The sequence below is a fragment of the Loxodonta africana genome, chromosome 8 (genome assembly GCF_030014295.1).
Source record: "Loxodonta africana isolate mLoxAfr1 chromosome 8, mLoxAfr1.hap2, whole genome shotgun sequence".
Taxonomy (NCBI): domain Eukaryota; kingdom Metazoa; phylum Chordata; class Mammalia; order Proboscidea; family Elephantidae; genus Loxodonta; species Loxodonta africana.
Genome location: NC_087349.1, coordinates 79475609 through 79493568, shown reverse-complemented (window position 1 = coordinate 79493568; position 17960 = coordinate 79475609). Strand labels below are relative to the sequence as shown.

The 17960-nt window shown below is 39.2% G+C and overlaps 1 protein-coding gene and 1 pseudogene across 1 annotated transcript in view; both read right to left on the bottom strand.

Annotated features, from left to right (window-relative positions):
* Window positions 1-17960, bottom strand: part of HDAC9 (histone deacetylase 9) — a 794698-nt gene that overhangs the window by 73751 nt on the left and 702987 nt on the right. The window lies entirely within an intron of this gene.
* Window positions 4805-5851, bottom strand: LOC111749719 (large ribosomal subunit protein uL6-like; annotated as a pseudogene).

The following is a 17960-nucleotide window of genomic DNA, read 5'->3' as shown; positions in this document are numbered from 1 at the left end:
GTCAACTTGACAGCTGGTAGGAAGAATTCTAAGAGTGACTCTCAATGATTCTTGCCCTTGTATAATTACATCCCCTTTGAGTGTGGGTGGAACCTGTGCATACGATGAGTTAATACTTCTGTCGTATGGCAAAAGGGATTTTCAGTTGAGTCTGAGTTGATCAAAAGGGAGATTTTTCAGGAGAGAATAATCTAGTAACTTAGCCCTTTAAAATGGCAGTTTTCTCCAGCTGTTTCCAGAAGAGAAAGAAAACTTTGAAACATAAGAAGGACTTAATGTACCACTGCTGGTTGGAAAATGAAGAACCTTGGTGGCACTGTGGTTAAGAGCTCATCTGCTAACCAAAAGGTTGACACATCAAATCTACCAGCAGCTCCCTGAAAACCGTACAGGGCAGTTCTACACTGTCTTATAGGGTTGCTACGAGTCAAAATCAACCTGACATCAGAATTGACTCACTTGCAAAGGGTATGTAAGAAGGAATGTCAGTGGCCTCTAGCCAGCAAGGAAATGGGGACCTCAGTCTTACAAGTACAAGGGACTGAACTTTGACCAGTAACTTGAATGAACTTGGAAGGTGATCCTTCCCCAGATCATCCAGAAAAGAGTCTAGCCTGGTGAATACTTTGAATTCAGCTGGTGTAGACCATAAGCAGAGAACCCATTTGAGTCTGCCCAGGCTTTTGACCTGCAGAATTGTGAGATAATAAATGGGTATTGTTTTAAGCCATTGGGTTTTCACCCATCCGACAACAGGCCTGAGAAAAATCAATATTATAATTCCAGTTTATAAGATAGAAATGAGAATATAGGGCAAGTGAGATAAAATAACAATGATAACTACAGCAATTCTATGTTTATCATGTGCTAGGTCCCGGAATTTACATAGATTTCTCATTCAATCCTCATGCCAACCCCATGAGGTAGCTACAGAGAGTATCGAACTTTCTACAGAAGTACAAACAAAGAGTGAGAAAAGTTGAGCAACTTTCCCTAGGTCACACAACTAATAAGTAGTAGAGCCAGAACTCACCTCAGGCTGACTTTAGAACCTGGAGTCTTAACCTCTGAGCATGTTGTTGTTAGGTGTCATCAAGTCCATTCTGACTCATAGCAAGCCTACTTAAACAGAACAAAACATTGCCTGGTCTTGCACCATCCTACAATTGTTGCTATGTTTGAGCCCACATTGTAGCCATTGTGACAATCCATCTCATTGCAGGTCTTCCTCTTTCTCACTGACTCTCTGCTTTACCAAACATGATGTCCTTCTCCAGGGACTGGTCCCTCCTAATAATATGTCCAAAGTAATCAAGATTTACTTCTAAAAAACATTCTGGCTGTCTCGTCTCAAGACAGATCTGTTCATTCTTCTGGTAGTCCATGGTATGTTCAATAATCTTCTCCAACACCATAATTCAAATGCATCAATTCTTCTTTGGTCTTCCTTATTCATTGTCCAGCTTTTGCATGAATATAAGGTGACTGAAAACACCTTGGTTTGGGTCAGGTGCACTTTTATCCTCTAAGGGATATCTTTGCTTTTGAATACTTTAAAGCTTAGGTCTTTTGCAGCAGATTTATCCGGTGCAATACGTCATTTGATTTCTTGAACCCATGAGCACATTACTTTTAAAATAAAAGGACAACCCAAAACATTTTTTCTTAAAGAACAAATAAAGCATTTTCACTTAGAATGAGATGAAGTAATAACTGCACATCACCATGTGCCCTAAGGGGTTCATCTGTATCACTATTCTGTACCCATTTCCCCCACTAGGTGCCAAGAGCCAGTATGCTGAAGGATAACATGGGTACCTTGACAATGCCTGAGCAAACTGACTATAGGATCTTGGGGAGATTGGTTGTAGGAAGAAAATGAGACTGTGATGAATTTTCAGTTGTGATGCAGTACTGCAAATAGAGTCAGTGACGTTGGCTTCTCTATCACCCAGAACAGAAACCAAAGGCAGTATGTCACTCTGTGATAAAGAGTACAAGGACCCCACTCCTGGATGAGCCTGAGTTTACACAGATTAGATGATTCTTTTCAAGTAGAGTGATTTATAGAGCTGGGAACACCACTGAAGGACGAAGACTCTCTTAGGGAATGTAATCACTGGCCAGATCAGGTTGGACACTTGCAGGTTTTTTACAACCAGTGTGCTCAAGGAATGCTGGGTGTCTTAGAGGACTGAAACGGTATACCAGATAGGAGAAGGCCCAGCGCCTGGGTTCAGAGTGAGCTCAGCACACCAGCTAGCCAGCCAGCCACCTGCCACCTTCTTCTTACAATTTTCAGGATTAAATTCAAATCCTTCAACGCATGGTATCTCTCTCTCATAGCCTCACTTCTGCCACAATCACACATTCAATTCACTCTTCTATTTATTTAGGGCTGCTATGAGTTGGAATTCACCGGATGGGACTTTTTTTTTTTTTTTAATTTACAGCTTGATGAGCAGTGCAATTAAATAGTGGCCTACAAGTCTGAGCCTCCACCAATGCAATGCCTTTTCCATATTCAGCTAACTCCTACTCATCCTTTAAATTCAGCCTAAGTAGAATCACGAACCACCTGTGCAATGTAGACAGTGTTCCTCTATGTTCTCTCCATGGCCATTTCTGTCTATACTATAGAACTATAAAAAATATATATATATAAGGACTATATTCTGTAGTCCTTTATTTGTCAGTCCACCCCACGAGGCTACAATATACTAGATGACTGGGACTACATCTTGCCTGACTTCGTATATCCAGTGCCTAGTACAATGCTGGGCATTCTTATAAATGTTTGTTAAATGACTGATGAATAAATAGTAGAAACAGTTAAAGCAAACTTTATGGACCTGACTGAATGTGTGATAATAATTAAAGCTTATATGGTGCTTACTACATGCCAGACTCATTGCTCTATACTTTACATACATTAACTCATTTATTCCTCAAGGAAAAAATATGTATACATAAAAGAGGTATTGCCATTATTCTCATTTTAGAGATGAGGAAACAGAGATGTTAAATAAATTGTTCTGAATCTGGAGTTCATGCTCATAACCACAATACCAAACTTTTTTGATTCAAGGCCCATAGTGATAGTGGGGAAACCCTGGTGGTGTAGTGGTTAAGTGCTATGGCTGCTAACCAAAGGGTCGGCAGTTCAAATCCACCAGGCGCTCCTTGGAAACTCTATGGGGCAGTTCTACTCTGTCCTATAGGGTCGCTATGAGTCGGAATCGACTTGATGGCACTGGGTAGTGATAGTGGAGAGCAATTTTTGCAGGAAAGTAAAATCAAAACTCTGAAAAATGGTATGCTTTTATGATATATACCTGCTTCAGATGATCTATTTTCTGTTCTTTTTTTTTTTTTTAAAGATACTATGGCCAGTATATGTAGAATGGGGTGGGTGTTTAAGAAAGAAGTTAAATAAATAACACTTCAAAGAGAAAACTCAAGTCCTTCTTGCCACAGACTGTTTCTTACACAAAGTCAGTAAAACTGATAAATAATTTCATTGATTTAAATCAGTTTACACAGAGTAAAACTGAAACACCATGTCTTCAAGATGACTTAAGAAAACAGTTGTGGCAGACTGATTCATTTAAAAGGTATTTGTTGAAAGCAAGTATTAGCCCAAGACACAGAAAGGGCCACATAAACCAGAGACTCCATCAGCCTGAGGCCAGAAGAACTAGACGGTGCCTGGCTACAACCAATGACCGCACTGACGGAGAACATAACAGAGTCCCTGACGGAGCAGGAGAAAAATAGGGTGTAGAACTCAAATTCTAGTAAAAAGACCAGACTTAATGGTCTGACTGAGACTGGAAGGACCCCAGAAGACATGGCCCCTGGGCTCTCTGTTAGCCAAGAACTGAAACCATTCCCGAAGCCAACTCTTCAGACAAAGATTAGACCGGACTATAATTTTTTTTTTTTATAAGACATAAAATGATACTCGTGAAGACAGTTCTTCTTAGCTCAAGTAGATACATAAGACTAAATGGGCAGATTCTGTCCGGAGGCGAGATGAGAAGGCAAAAAGGGACAGGAGCTGGTTGAATGGACACAGGAAATCCATGGTGGAAAGGAGAAGTGTGTTGTTACATTATAGGGAGGGCAGTTAGGGACACATAACAATGTGTGTATAAATTTTTGTATGAGAAACTAACTTGGACTGTAAACTTTTGCTTAATGTACAATAAAAAAGTAAAATAAAATATATTTGTTGAGAGGCTACTATGTGACAGGAACTGTGCTCGCCACTGAGGATATAGTTAGGAGGTAAACAAAGGTGGTCTCTACCCTTAAAAAAAAAAAAAAAATTAGTTACTGAGAGCTAACACAACCAGGCACCATGAAAGGGTTTGAGACACATCTCATTTAACCATGACACAGCTCCACATGCTGGAGAATGAGTTATAAAGAAGTTAACTTGCCCAATCCACGTGCTCAGTCAATGGCAAAGCTGTGATAAGAATCAGGGTTGGCTGACTCTAGGCTCTGTCCTCAAAACCGCTCTGCTGTGGTTAAACCCAAAGGATACTGAAGCACTGATTTATTATTATTTTTCCCTAGTATTGTGTTCTTATTTCTGAATTGTTACTCTCCAATTAATTGGAAAGCACAGTCAGTTTCATTGAAGACTACGAATCTTTACTAGTGTTTAGGAAAGAGACGGCTTTTGAAAATAAAAAGACCCAAATGAACAGATAAATTTTATTGCATCTTAAAAATATCACCCATAGGTTTTAGGAATTATCCAGCCTGGTTTTCATAGCTGGACAACTCTGAGATCTTACTCATCACCCTGTTGAACAGTTCTTTTTCAGAGACATACATACCATCCCAAAGTTTCAGATACCCTTGTTTTTAACTGCTGTGGCTTGCTGAATTAAAGCAGCTGAATTTGATACTAGTTCAATGTCTTTTCCCTCAAGAATTAACTCATCTTTCTGGGCTTGAGATACCGAACAAGCAACCCCTAGCCTCATTTGAACCCTATGGATATATTTTTCACTCAAGAAGTTTTGGATTTCAGCAAGAGACCCACTCTCCTGAATAACGATGTTGATGGGGAAGTGAGCACACACAGACCTCACCTTGTAACAGAAGTCCAGTGTAACACCCTTGATTGTGTTCTGTACATGACTACAGATGACGCGCACTCTAGCCAGTTCCTTTCTATTTCCCCACCATTTGTCAACATGAAGCCTTTTCTTTTCTTTCTAAGGAGACTGAGTTCTACACTGATGTGATTGATGTCTCTCCGAAAGGTTCCTCTGGGGCTCTTTACAGTAACTGTGCATCCCTTCAGACTGATGTCAAGATTTTCTGGAACGTCAACAGTCTGGTTGCTGATAATGGTCATCATTCCCACAGGAGATGTGGCAAAGCCCAAAGGGCTAATTTAATGTATTAGTCCTACTGCCACAGTGCCAATCTTTTCTGAATAATAAAACAAACAAATAAACAACAACAACAACAAAAAAAACAAGGTTCCATCGAGTTGATTCTGACTCATGGCAACCCCATGTGTTTCAGAGTAAAACTGTGCTTCATAGGGTTTTCAATGGGTATAATCTTTCTTCTGAGGTGCCTCTGGGTGGATTTGAACCGCCAAACTATTTGCACCACCCAAGGAACCTTCCGAATGATAATCCTCCTCAAGCGTTGATGCCTGTAACCCATTCCCCTTATTCAGGTTTTAACCTACATTCACAAAAATTTATTTTCAGAAGAAGAAATATTGATAATTGATTCTTCTTGATATTTGTCATTAGAGAAAGAAATATTACTCCCTCCACATCCCACCAAAAAAAAACAAACAAAAAAAAAAAACCAAACCCAGTGCCATCAAGTCCATTCCGACTCATAGCGACCCTATAGGACAGAGTAGAACTGCCCCATAGAGTTTCCAAGGAGCACCTGGCGGATTCGAACTGCCGACCCTTTGGTTAGCAGCCATAGCACTTAACCACTATGCCACCAGGGTTTCCCCACCAAAAAGAAGGCCTCTAAAATTCACTTCCAACCACACTCATGGACCTAAGCTTGTGTTTCAACTTCATCCTAGCATCGATTTATGACAACACTCCCCAAATTTATCTCTTGCAATGATGGTCATGGCAACATCTGTAGTAACCATTGTATTGACCATTGCTTATGGACTGGTTTGTTCTATTTGTCCTTGTGATGACTTTATGACTAATTGTTAAAAAAGAAAAAAAGATCATTATACCTAGCACAGTGCCTAACATATAATACCCAAAGTTATCTGGTTTTTTCTTTAAAAACAAATAACAGCCTAAACAAAATCTTCACTATTGAGTCATCATGGAATGCATTCCACATAAACAGATGCCTATAAATAAGACTGATGATAATTCATCCTCATAGTGCTGGATAAGAGTCAGCTAAATTTTGAAGGTTTGTTGAATGATAGAAAAACAAATTATTCTTGTCTAAGCAAACGGGGACATACGTCCCTTTGCCAAAAACATTCCTTGCAATTGCAATTTCCAAATGGCTTAGGTTTTTAATTTCAAGACCAAAAATACCTGATTTCAAAAGATAAGATCCACCATCTGGAAAAAAACGATGATTTCATGTTTTTCTTGCCATAAGAGGAGTTTCAGGAATCCTCCAAATTATAGGTTAAAAAAAAAAAAAAAAAATTTTTTTTTTTTTAAGCAACCACTTAATTTAGATTAAATTAGATAGCAATTGTATGTTAAATAAACAGGAATGGGCTCCAAATGTATTTGTTAAAGATTAAGAATTCTGTAATTCATAGGCTTCTATTACACAATTGTTATTGCTGATGTTTTAAAATAAATTGCCATTTAATTAAAATACTTAAAGAACATTCACAAACATTTAGCAAAACCTATGAGAAACTAATGCTTTTTTCATGAGCTCAGTAGGGCCGTCCTAAAAAAAAGCAGCCCATTCTCCAACATCATGGCAGAAAATGTACAGTGCAAACATGGCCAGGTACCTACATAATCTTTACAAATGCTATGATAAAACTTGCCAATGTAGACAAAAAAAAAAAAAGGTTTTATTTCAAATACTTATTATCAGAGTGATTTTAGTTTGTTATAGGCTTTGCCTGAACCTGCCATATCTAAAAATCATTGAATTAAAATAAAGGATGGTGAAAACAGGAACTCCTCTCATATTCATCAGACATTTCAATATAATTATTACACTTTGTGGAAGAAAGCTGAATATTCCAAAAAGCATTGCTTCATCATTTTTTCCTGTATTTTTTTTTTCTCCTGCTCACGCAGATTGGAGGTGGTGGTGTTGTGTGCTGTCAAGTCGATTCTGACTCATAGCGGCCCCATCCTACAGAGTAGAACTGCCTCATCGGGTTTTCTTGACTGTAATCTTTATGGAAGCAGATCAAAAAGTCCTTCTCCCGCGGAGCCGCTGGGTGGGTTGAAACAGCCAACCTTTTGGTTTGCAGCCCAGTGCTTAACTGTTGCACGCCACCAGGGCTCCTGAAATCGGAGGTATAGGACATGAAAAAGTTGCCTTCCCTTGATCAAGCTAGAGGTCTTGCATCTTAAGGTTTTGAACAGTTTTCTTTGTTGATGAGGCCCAATATCCATCTTATACCAAAATACTATAAAACCTTCATAATCATAAAGGCAATCTTAAAAAGACAGAAGTATTTCAGGGAGGGTGGTGGCATTTCAGGTCACACACTTCAAGACACGTAAGTAATCTGAAAAAAGATGATAAGGCTGAGGAATTGAATGTGGAGAGAGTGAAATAAGCAGAGGCCAGATTCAGGATGGGTAGATCAAAGATAAAGAGGAACTGCCAGAACTTTTGGGACTAACTGGTTATGTACCAGAATAAATGAAGGAGCATAATCTCCTGGTAATTCTAGAATTATTAGAACTGGGAGGTCAGGGACATCTTTCAACAAGAGTCTTTGATGAGATTAGGCAACCAATTTTCAGACTAAAGATGCTCCCAGATGCACTAGGCTGGGAATCAAGCTGGAATGCACTTGGGATGGATTCGGATTTACCATAAATACTTAAGATTTTAGAAAGGGACAGATTTATAAGCTGAAAATTTAATTTAGGTGTGACTTTTAGAAATTTTCTTATCCCAAGTACAAGTAGTATAGCTTTAGAAACAATAGCAAATGGGTGTTTAAAATTACCTAACAGAAGATGACAAAAGAAATTTGAAGTGACTATTAAAGTGATATGGCTTTTATCATCATCATTATGTCTCAAAAGAGTTGTGTAACTCACCATAATATTTTCAACCTCAGAGAAATTCATTAAAGAGAAATTACTTTTCCTAAGAAAAATGCAGATGTTCTTTGCCAGCCGCTTAAGATCTCCCAAAGCATTTGTTGATTCTTATTGCCCAAAGAGTGGTAGTTGCTAGAAAAGATTGTCTAGTCTGTGTGAAGATCAGTGACAAAATCAGTGTGGCACCACTTATTCTGATTTTGAATCACATTATTCAATGATTATGACGGATATTATCAGCTAAGTTCTAGCTCAAGTTGTATGACCTGCTAGATAAAGCCAATTCCCATTTCAGGCTTTAGTTTTCTTAAAGCAAGGTTCACCTCTGCCTAATCAGAATCACATGGATGTTTGTCAAAAGGCAGATTCCTAAGCCTTATTTCCAACTGAATTTGAATCCAAAGGCATCGACCCAGAATCTGCATTTAAAATAAGTCCCTTAACATATTCTTAGGTGCACTCAGGTTTGAAAGCCATCTAACTACTAGAGTTTGAAGTCCCCTTCCAGTTCTGACATTTGTGTTCATCTTTTCATATTTCTTATAACTGTAGTAGTCAACAATTTAAGCCTACTAAAAGCAAAACAAAACCCTGATTCAGTTTTATTTTATTTATCTGTATGGTAAATAAGCATTAAAATCAAAATAATAGAGTTACTCCAGAGTTAAAAAAAAAAAAAAAAGAGTTAAGCTTCCATGAAATTCAGAAGGAGGTAGCATTTTCAACCTGTCCTTTTGTCTCTTCCTTGCCGTGGAATTCATGCTAGCCTTCCTTTCAAGTACTGTTTTTTCTGGTCCCCACTAAATCTGCTTTCAAGAAGGGCTCTGACACAGTGACTTTACATCAAGGGATTGTATTCCTCAGGAATTTCTTTATTTGGCGGGCCTCATCTCAATATTTGAAGGTTACAGTTAAGCACTTGATTACTAGCTAAAAGGTCAGCAGTTGGAACACACCCAGAGGTGTCTCAGAAGACAGGCCTGGCCATCTACTTCTGAAAGTTCACAGCCTTGAAAACCCTATCAAACAACTCTACTCTGCATACATGGGTTCGTCATGAGTCAGAATCAATTCGATGCCAACTAAAAACAAAGTTCCCAGAAAAATGCCTGACCCATTGTAAGAGTTATATAACTGGTAATTCTGGAATAATAAAAGGTTTTTTCCTCTATAAGGAAGATTTCACAGATGGGACAGTTCTGGCTTTCCCAAAACATAATCTTAAAGGAAACTATCTACTTCCATTTTAGACCAAACCTAGTTACCATCATTTTGGATTACGAAAAGTAAAACGGCAACATGAAGAAAACTTACCACTAATGGAGCCCTGATAGCATATTGGTTAAAATGGCAACATGAAGAAAACTTACTACTAATGGAGCCCTGATAGCGTATTGGTTAAGAGCTACGGTTGCTATGGGTTAGCGTATTGGTTAAGAGCTATTGGTTAAGAGCTATGGCTGCTAACCAAATGGTTGGCAATTAGAATCCACCAGCTACTCCTTGGAAACCCTATGGGGCAGTTCTATCCTGTCCTGAAGGGTCACTGTGAGTCAGAATCAACTAGATGGCAACGGGTTTGGTTTGGTTTGGGTTTCCCACTAATGGTAAATAAATAATTTTAGGGTATTGTGATAATGGGCAGTTCTTTGGAAATAAATGGCAAAATGACACATAAATGCCCTCCTGACTTCATGTAGCTAAAGATATTTTTTTCCCTAAATATATTAGAATCAGGATTAGGCCTTTAAGTTGATCATGGCTTAGTATTTATTAGCACAAGAATTTACTGAGAAAAGTTTTCTACACTGTACTTGCCTCGTTAAAAAAAAAAGAAAAAACATAAAAACCCACTGTTATCAGGTCAGTTCTGACTCATGGCAACCCTACAGGGTTTAAAAAAAAAAAAAAAGGCTATAAATCTCTATGGAAGCAGACTGCCACATCTTTCTCCCAGGGAGCCACCAGTGGTTTCGAACCGCTGACCTTTTCATTAGTGCTTTAACCACTGTGCCACCAGGGCTCCTTTATTGCCTCTTTATTACCTAATAATTCAAAGAACAAGGCTTGATTTGAATACAAGATCTGAGACATGTTATTTTTAAAAAAAAAAAAAACTTGCAATGTATATACCCAACCAGAGAACTAAATTCCAGACACCATGATTCTCAGTGGAACACACCTTTTTGGCCCCTGAAGTTAAAAAACAGAGGTTAATAGGAAACCTCAGGTTAATCCCAACTGTCAGCCTTAAATCTGCAAAAAGAAGCAGATTCCTAGGATACCTGATTATTTCAATCTACTGGTTGAATCAAATAACTGGATCTACTGAAGTTTTTTTTTTTTTTTTTTTTTTTGCGACTGAAGTTTTGTTTCTGTCTGAAACTAAGATCTAGACATTTGTGGGAATATATGGTCAAATTGGCTGTGCATGAATATAATGGAAAGAAAGGGGATATATATTACCATTATTTTGGTGACTTAATTTACAGGAAATATTTGTTGTTGTTAGGTGCTGTTCAGTAGGTTCCAGCTTATAGCGAGCCTATGTACAACAGAACAAAACACTGCCCAGTCCTGCACCACCCTCACAATCATTGTTATGCTTGAGCCCATTGTTGCACCCGCTGTGTCAATCCATCTCATTGATGGTCTTCCTCTTTTTCACTGACTCTCTACTTCATCATCATTTCTTCCTTTTGCTTTAGCTGCTTGACCTTCGTGAGCAAGTTTCAGAGTCTCCTCTGACACCCATCTTGGTCTTTTCTTTCTTTCCTGTCTTTTCAGTAACCTTTTGCTTTCTTCATACTTAATGTCCTTGACGTCATTCCACAGCTCGTCTGGTTTTCAGTCACTAGTGTTCAATGCATCAAATCTATTCTTGATATGGTCTCTAAATTCAGGAACGATACACTCAAGGTCATTTTTCGGCTTTCGTGGACTTGCTCTGATTTTCTTCAGTTTCAGCTTGAACATGCGTATGAGCAATTGATGCTCTGTTCCACAGTCGGCCTCTGGCCTTGTTCTGACTGATGATATTGAGCTTTTCCATCGTCTTTTTCCACAGATGTAGTCAATTTGAGCAGCTAAAGCAAAAGGAAGAAATGATGAAGTAAAAGAACTGAACAGAAATTTCAAAGGGTGGCTTGAGAAGAAAAATTATTATAATGGCATGTGCAAAGAGCTGGAGACAGAAAACCAAAAGGGGAGAACACACTTGGCTTTTCTCAAGCTGAAAGAACTGAAGAAAAAATTCAAGCCTCATGTTGCAATAGTGAAGAATTCTATGGGGAAAATATTAAGCGATGCAGGAAGCATCAAAAGAAGATGGGAGAAATACACAGATTCATTCTACCAAAAAGAATTATTTGAGGTAGCATATGATCAGGAACTGATGGTACTGAAGGAAGAAGTCCAACTGCTCTGAGGGCATTGGTGAAAAACAAGGCTCCAGGAATTGATGGAATATCAATGGAGATGTTTCAACAAACAGATGCAGTGCTGGAGGTCCTCACTCGTCTATGCCAAGAAATATGGAAGACAGCTTCCTGGCCAACTGACTGGAAAAGATCCATACTTATGCCTAGTCCCAAGAAAGGTGATCCAACCGAACGTGGAAATTATAGAACAATATCATTAATATCACATGAAAGCAAAATTTTGCTGAAGATCATTCAAAAATGGCTGCAGCGGTATATCGACAGGGAACTGCCAGAAATTCAGGCCAGTTTCAGAAGAGCACGTGGCACCAGGGGTATCACTGCTGATGTCAGATGGATCCTGGCTGAAAGCAGAGAATACCAGAAGGATGTTTACCTGTGTTTTATTGACTACGCGAAGGCTTCTGACTGTGTGGATTATATCAAATTATGGATAACATTGTTAAGAATGGGAATTCCAGAACACTTCATTTTGCTCATGAGGAATCTTTACATAGATCAAGTAATAGTTGTTCGGACAGAACAAGGGGATACTGACTGGTTTAAAGTCAGGAAAGGTGTACGTCAGAGTTCTATCCTTTCACCATACCTATTCAATCCGTATGCTGAGCAAATAATCTGAGAAGCTGGACAATACGAAAAAGAATGGGGCATCAGGATTGGAGGAAGACTCATTAACAACCTGCATTATGCATCATGATAAACGGAGAAAAGATTGAGGCTGTCAAGGATTTCGTTTTACTTGGATCCACAATCAACAGCCATGGAAGCAGCAGTCAAGAAATCAAAAGACGCATTGCACTGGGTAAATCTGCTGCAAAGGACCTCTTTAAAGTGTTAAAGAGCAAATATGCCACCTTGAAGACTAAGGTGCGCCTGACCCAATCCACGGTATTTTCAATCATATCATACGCATGTGAAAGCTGGACAATGAATACGGAAGACCAAAGAAGAATTGACACCTTTGAATTGTGGTATTGGCGAAGAATATTGAATATACCATGGACTGCCAAAAGAACAAACAAATCTGTCTTGGAAGAAGTACAACCAGAGTGCTCCTTAGAAGCATGGATGGTGAGACTGCATCTTACATACTTTGGATGTGTTGTCAGGAGGGATCAGTCCCTGGAGAAGGACATGATGCTTGGCAAAGCACAGGGTCAGCGGAAAAGAGGAAGACTCTCAGCGAGGTGGATTGACACAGTGGCTGCAACAACGAGCTCAAGCCTAACAACGATCGTAAGGATGGCTCAGGACCGGGCAGTGTTTTGTTTTGTTGTGCATAGGGTTGCTATGAGTTGGAACCGACTCAATGGCACCTAACAGCAAAGACAACTCTACTTTATCAAGTATACTATCCTTCTCCAGGGACTGGTCCCTCCTGATAACATGTCCAAATTATTTGAGATGGAGTCTCATCATCCTCACTTCTAAGAAGCATTCTGGCTGTACTTCTTCCAAGACAGATTTGTTCATTCTTCCGGCAGTGCATAGTATATTCAATATTCTTCACCAGCGCCATAATTCAAAGGCATTAATTCTTCTTCAGTCTCCCTTATTCATCCTGCAGCTTTTGCATTAGCATATGAGGCTATTGAAAACACCAAGGCTTGGGTCAGGCACAGCTTAGGCCTTAAAGTGACATCTTTGTTTTTTAAGAATTTAAAGAGATCTTTTACAGCCGATTTGCCCAGTGCAATGTGTTGTTTGATATCTTGACTGCTACTTCCATGGGTGTTGATTGTGCATCCAAGCAAAATGAAATCCTCAACAACTTCAATCTTTTCTCCATTTATCATGGTGTTGCTTATTGGTCCAGTTGTGAAGATTTTTGTTTTATGCTGTTTTATGCTTCCTCAGTAAGTGCTTCAAGTCCTCTTCACTTTCAGCAAGCAAGGTTGTGTCAACTACATAATTCAGGTTGTTAATGAGTCTTCCTCCAATCCTGATTCCAGGTTCTTCTTCATATAGTATGAGCTTGAATTTACAGACCATCTAAAGAACAGATTTGATGCATCAAACACTAATGACTGAAGACCAGACGAGTTGTGGAATGACATTAAGGACAACATACCTGAAGAAAGCAAGAAGTCATTAAAAAGGTGGGAAAAAAAAGACCAAAATCGATGTTGGAAGAGACTGAAACTTGCTCTTGAATGTGGAGTAGCTAAAGCAAACAGCAGAAATGATGAAGTAAAAGAGCTGAACAGAAGATTTCAAAGGAAGGCTGGAGAAGAAAAAGCAAAGAATTATAACGACATGTGCAAAGACCTGGACTTAAAAATCAAAAGGGAAGAACATGCTAAGCATTTCTCAAGCTGAAAGAACTGAAGAAAAAATTCAAGCCTTGAGTTGCAATACTGAAGGTTTCTATGGGAAAAACAATGAACGACACATGAGCCATCAGAAGAAGATGGACTACACAGAATCACTCTACCAAAAAGAATTGATCGATGTTCAATCATTTCAGGAGGTCGCATATGATCAAGAGCTAATGGTACTGAAGGAAGAAGTCTAAGCTGCACTCAAGACACTGGAGAAAAAGAAGACTCCAGAAATTGATGGAATACCAGTTGAGATGTTTCAACAAATGGATACCACACTAGAAGTGCTCACTCGTTTATGCCAAGAAATTTGGAAGACAGCTACCCGGCCAACTGACTGGAAGAGATCCATATTTATATTTATACCTATTCCAAAGAAAACCGATCCAACAGAATGTGAAAATTATCAAACAATATCGTCAATATCACGTGCCAGTAAAATTTTGTTGAAGATCATTAAAAAGTGGTTGCAGCAGTATATTGACACAGAACTGCTAGAAATTCAAGCTGGATTCAGAAGAGGAAGTGGAACAAGGGATATCATTGCTGATGTCAGATGGATCCTGGCTGAAAGTAGGGAATACCAGAAAGATGTTTCCCTGTGTTTTATTGACTATGCAAAAGCATTAGACTCTGTGGATCATAACAAATTATGGATAGCATTGTGAAGGATGGAAATCCCAGAACACTTAATTGTGCTCATGCAGAACAAGTTCACAGACCAAGTTATTGGAACAGAATAAGGGGATATTGTGTATTTTAAAGTCAGGAGAGGTGTGCTTCAGAGTTGTATCCTTTCACCATACTTATTCATCTGTATGCTGAGCAAAGAATCTGGGAAGCTGGACTATATGAACAAGGAAATGTTTAGTGATGACCTACAAAAAGCCTGGAATGTTTATGTCAGTTCTTAGCATACATAAGAGGAAAAAAAAAAAAAAACTGTAAATAATACAATTTATTGAAATATCTTATTTAAATACATTAACCTATGTAATATTTCTTAGCTGATACTCTGAATTTCTTTATGATTCATCGGTTTTACACTCTCCTGCTTCATGAAACATTCTTCTCAAATAGCCTTATGACATCACAGTCAGGTTTTCCCCTTCCTCTCCTCTTCTGTATCCTGTAACCAGTTCTTCTATGTCCTGATGCCTCCTCCTTCTTCATATAGTACGACCCTGAATACATCCCTACCTACTTCTAAGAAATGTTGGTACTCTTAAACCTGGGCCCTGTAAACATTGTCCACGGGTGAATGTTTTCACTGTCATAGTTACATCCATTATCCTTAAGCCAAAGACTAAAATCTCCACTTCTCCCTACCTTCCTTTCCTAGCTTTAATCCTCAATCACAAATTGCCAGTAGGGCATTTCTTTGTACATCTCACTATTAACTTGAATTGGACCTGTCTAAATATTATCTGGGGGCTCTGGTGGATCAGTGGTAAAATTATCTCCTTCCATTGGGAGATCCAGGTTCAACTGCCAGCTGATGTACCTCTTGTACAGTCACCACCAGACTGTCAATGGAGCCGTATGTGTTGCTGTGATGCTGAGCACGTTTCTGCAAAACTTCCAGACTAAGGCAGAATAGGAAGAAAGGCCTACTGATGTGCTTCCAGAAATAAGCTACTGGAAAGCCTCATGGAGGTCAGATCTGAAACGATCAGGGGTGGCACAGGATCTGGCAGCATTTCATTCTGTTGTGCCTGGGGTTGCCATGCACTGGGGGTCTATTTGATGGCAGCTAACAATACCAGATATTATCCATTGTCTATCTTCATCAGCTTCTTGTCCTAATGTCTCTATTTCTGCCAATAGATCATCTAGAAGTGAATCCCCAACATCTGTAAATGATAATGCTCAAACTACAAGGCTACGGATCAAAGCCCTCTGTAAATATTTTCTATGTAAATGTGCCATTGTTGTCAAATTCTCTTTCCTGAATCGGCTGCAGGCTTTCCTTCTGGAGAGTGCACTGGGTAAGGGTACAAATTCTGGAGTTTGTGTCCACTTTCCTCACTGTTATCTATGTGATCTCAGGCACATTCTTTAACATCCATGAGTCTCCATTCTTTCTTCTGTAAATTAGGCATAATAACATCTGAAATTATAATGAATACATGCGATAAAAAAGAAAAAAAAAATCGTTGCCCTAGAGTCGATTCCAACTCACAGCAACCCTATAGGACAGAATAGAATTGCCCCATAGGGTTTCCAAGGAGCGGCTGATGGATTTGAACCACCCATCTTTTGGTTGGCAGCTGAGCTCTTAACCAATAAGCCACCAGGGTTCCACACATGAAATAATGGATGTAAATCACTCAGCACAACGCCTAGAACATAGTAAAATCAGCAAATGGTTATTGGAGAATCACTGTGATACAGTTGCTTGTGCCATTTTTTCCATCTGCTTCCCCTCCTCCTCTCATCTATGTCTATCTCATCATTCAAGGTCTAGCTCTACTGCCCCCATCATTACATTCAGAGAAATTTCCTTGATCCACACACATTTTTTCCTGCATATACACACACACATATATATATATGTGTGTGTGTATATACATATACGTATATATTTATATATATGTACATAACACATATATATATATGAGATTCTGAAACAGAGATTCAACATCCTAATTCTTGGCCTATAAGCCAGTAACCAACACAGAAGTGTTCTTTGAATAAGTAAAATGTCAGTTTTCCTCACATTCATGTTCAGAGAGACATTAAGGCTGAACAGTGCCTGTGCTTGAATTGGGACTGCAAACATGGTAAAAGTGGTTGAGCCAGGGAGACTAATGCTCTGGCATTTTCTTTGCTCTTTTTCAAGGAATGTATAAAGACTTCGTATTTGTGAACTTTGAAAGCATTTCAACTCATCTTTATGGGCTATTTAATTTCTCTCCACCGCACATGCTTACAGAACTTCTAAGATACTGTGAAAACTGAGGGGTATCATCTCCTTCGTGTGGGCACTATATACTCTCAGAATGTAATTTAACATGAACACAAAGGTAGACTCTACCCAGCAATGCTCAGGAAAGCCTCTCAGGGTCCGGAAATAAATATTCATTCTGGGATGCTCTGCAGGCCAGATGTGGAGACTGTGGGATGGCATTACGGGAGAGGAGAAAGAGAACCCAGGCCTGTTAATGCTGCAATACTCCCAGAGTGGCGTGCTAGCTGAGTTTCTTTGCACAGACGTGGCGGGGAAGCCCTTTGCTCTTGGCTGTGGTTTTTTCACTCTTCCTAGCTGTTTGTCAATATTGATTGAAAGAGGAAAGCAGGGGTAGGCTTAGAAGCAATGGCCTTGATGTCCACTGCTGTTGAGTCAATTTCGACTCAAAGCAACCCTAAGTAGTCCCTAAACGCAAAGAATTCCTGTCTGTTTTTCTTTGAACCCCAGTAGCTTCAATCCCCATCTCGTTAGCCAGAAAATAGAATTTCCCAAACTTCTACGACACTTTTCTAGCTGCCTTATCTTGAGCAAACCACGTTACCACTCTGAGCCTCACTGTCAACTAAAAAACTAAGAAATTGTTTCAGATGATATCAAGGTCCCTTTCCATCTATGATTCTCGTCAGTCCCTCAGGGACTCTTCTTTACCCCCACATAATACAGCCCTCTGTGTCAAGCTCTGATTACTCTCTTCAGTGCTCCAAGAAATGGCTGCCAAGTTTCTGGCTAGTGACGAACGTTTCATATCCACGCTAGTGCACTTTCAAACACAAACCATTCCGGAGCCTTTCTTTGTTCTTTGGAGATGTCTGTTTCCGTCATCCCAAGAAAATGCAAGAATAGTCAAACGCAGGTGTTTGGGCATGGCCTAACAACTAAGGGTCTTTGTCTTTTTTTTTAAGGGGGGAATCTGTTTTAATGTACAGAAAATGTCACA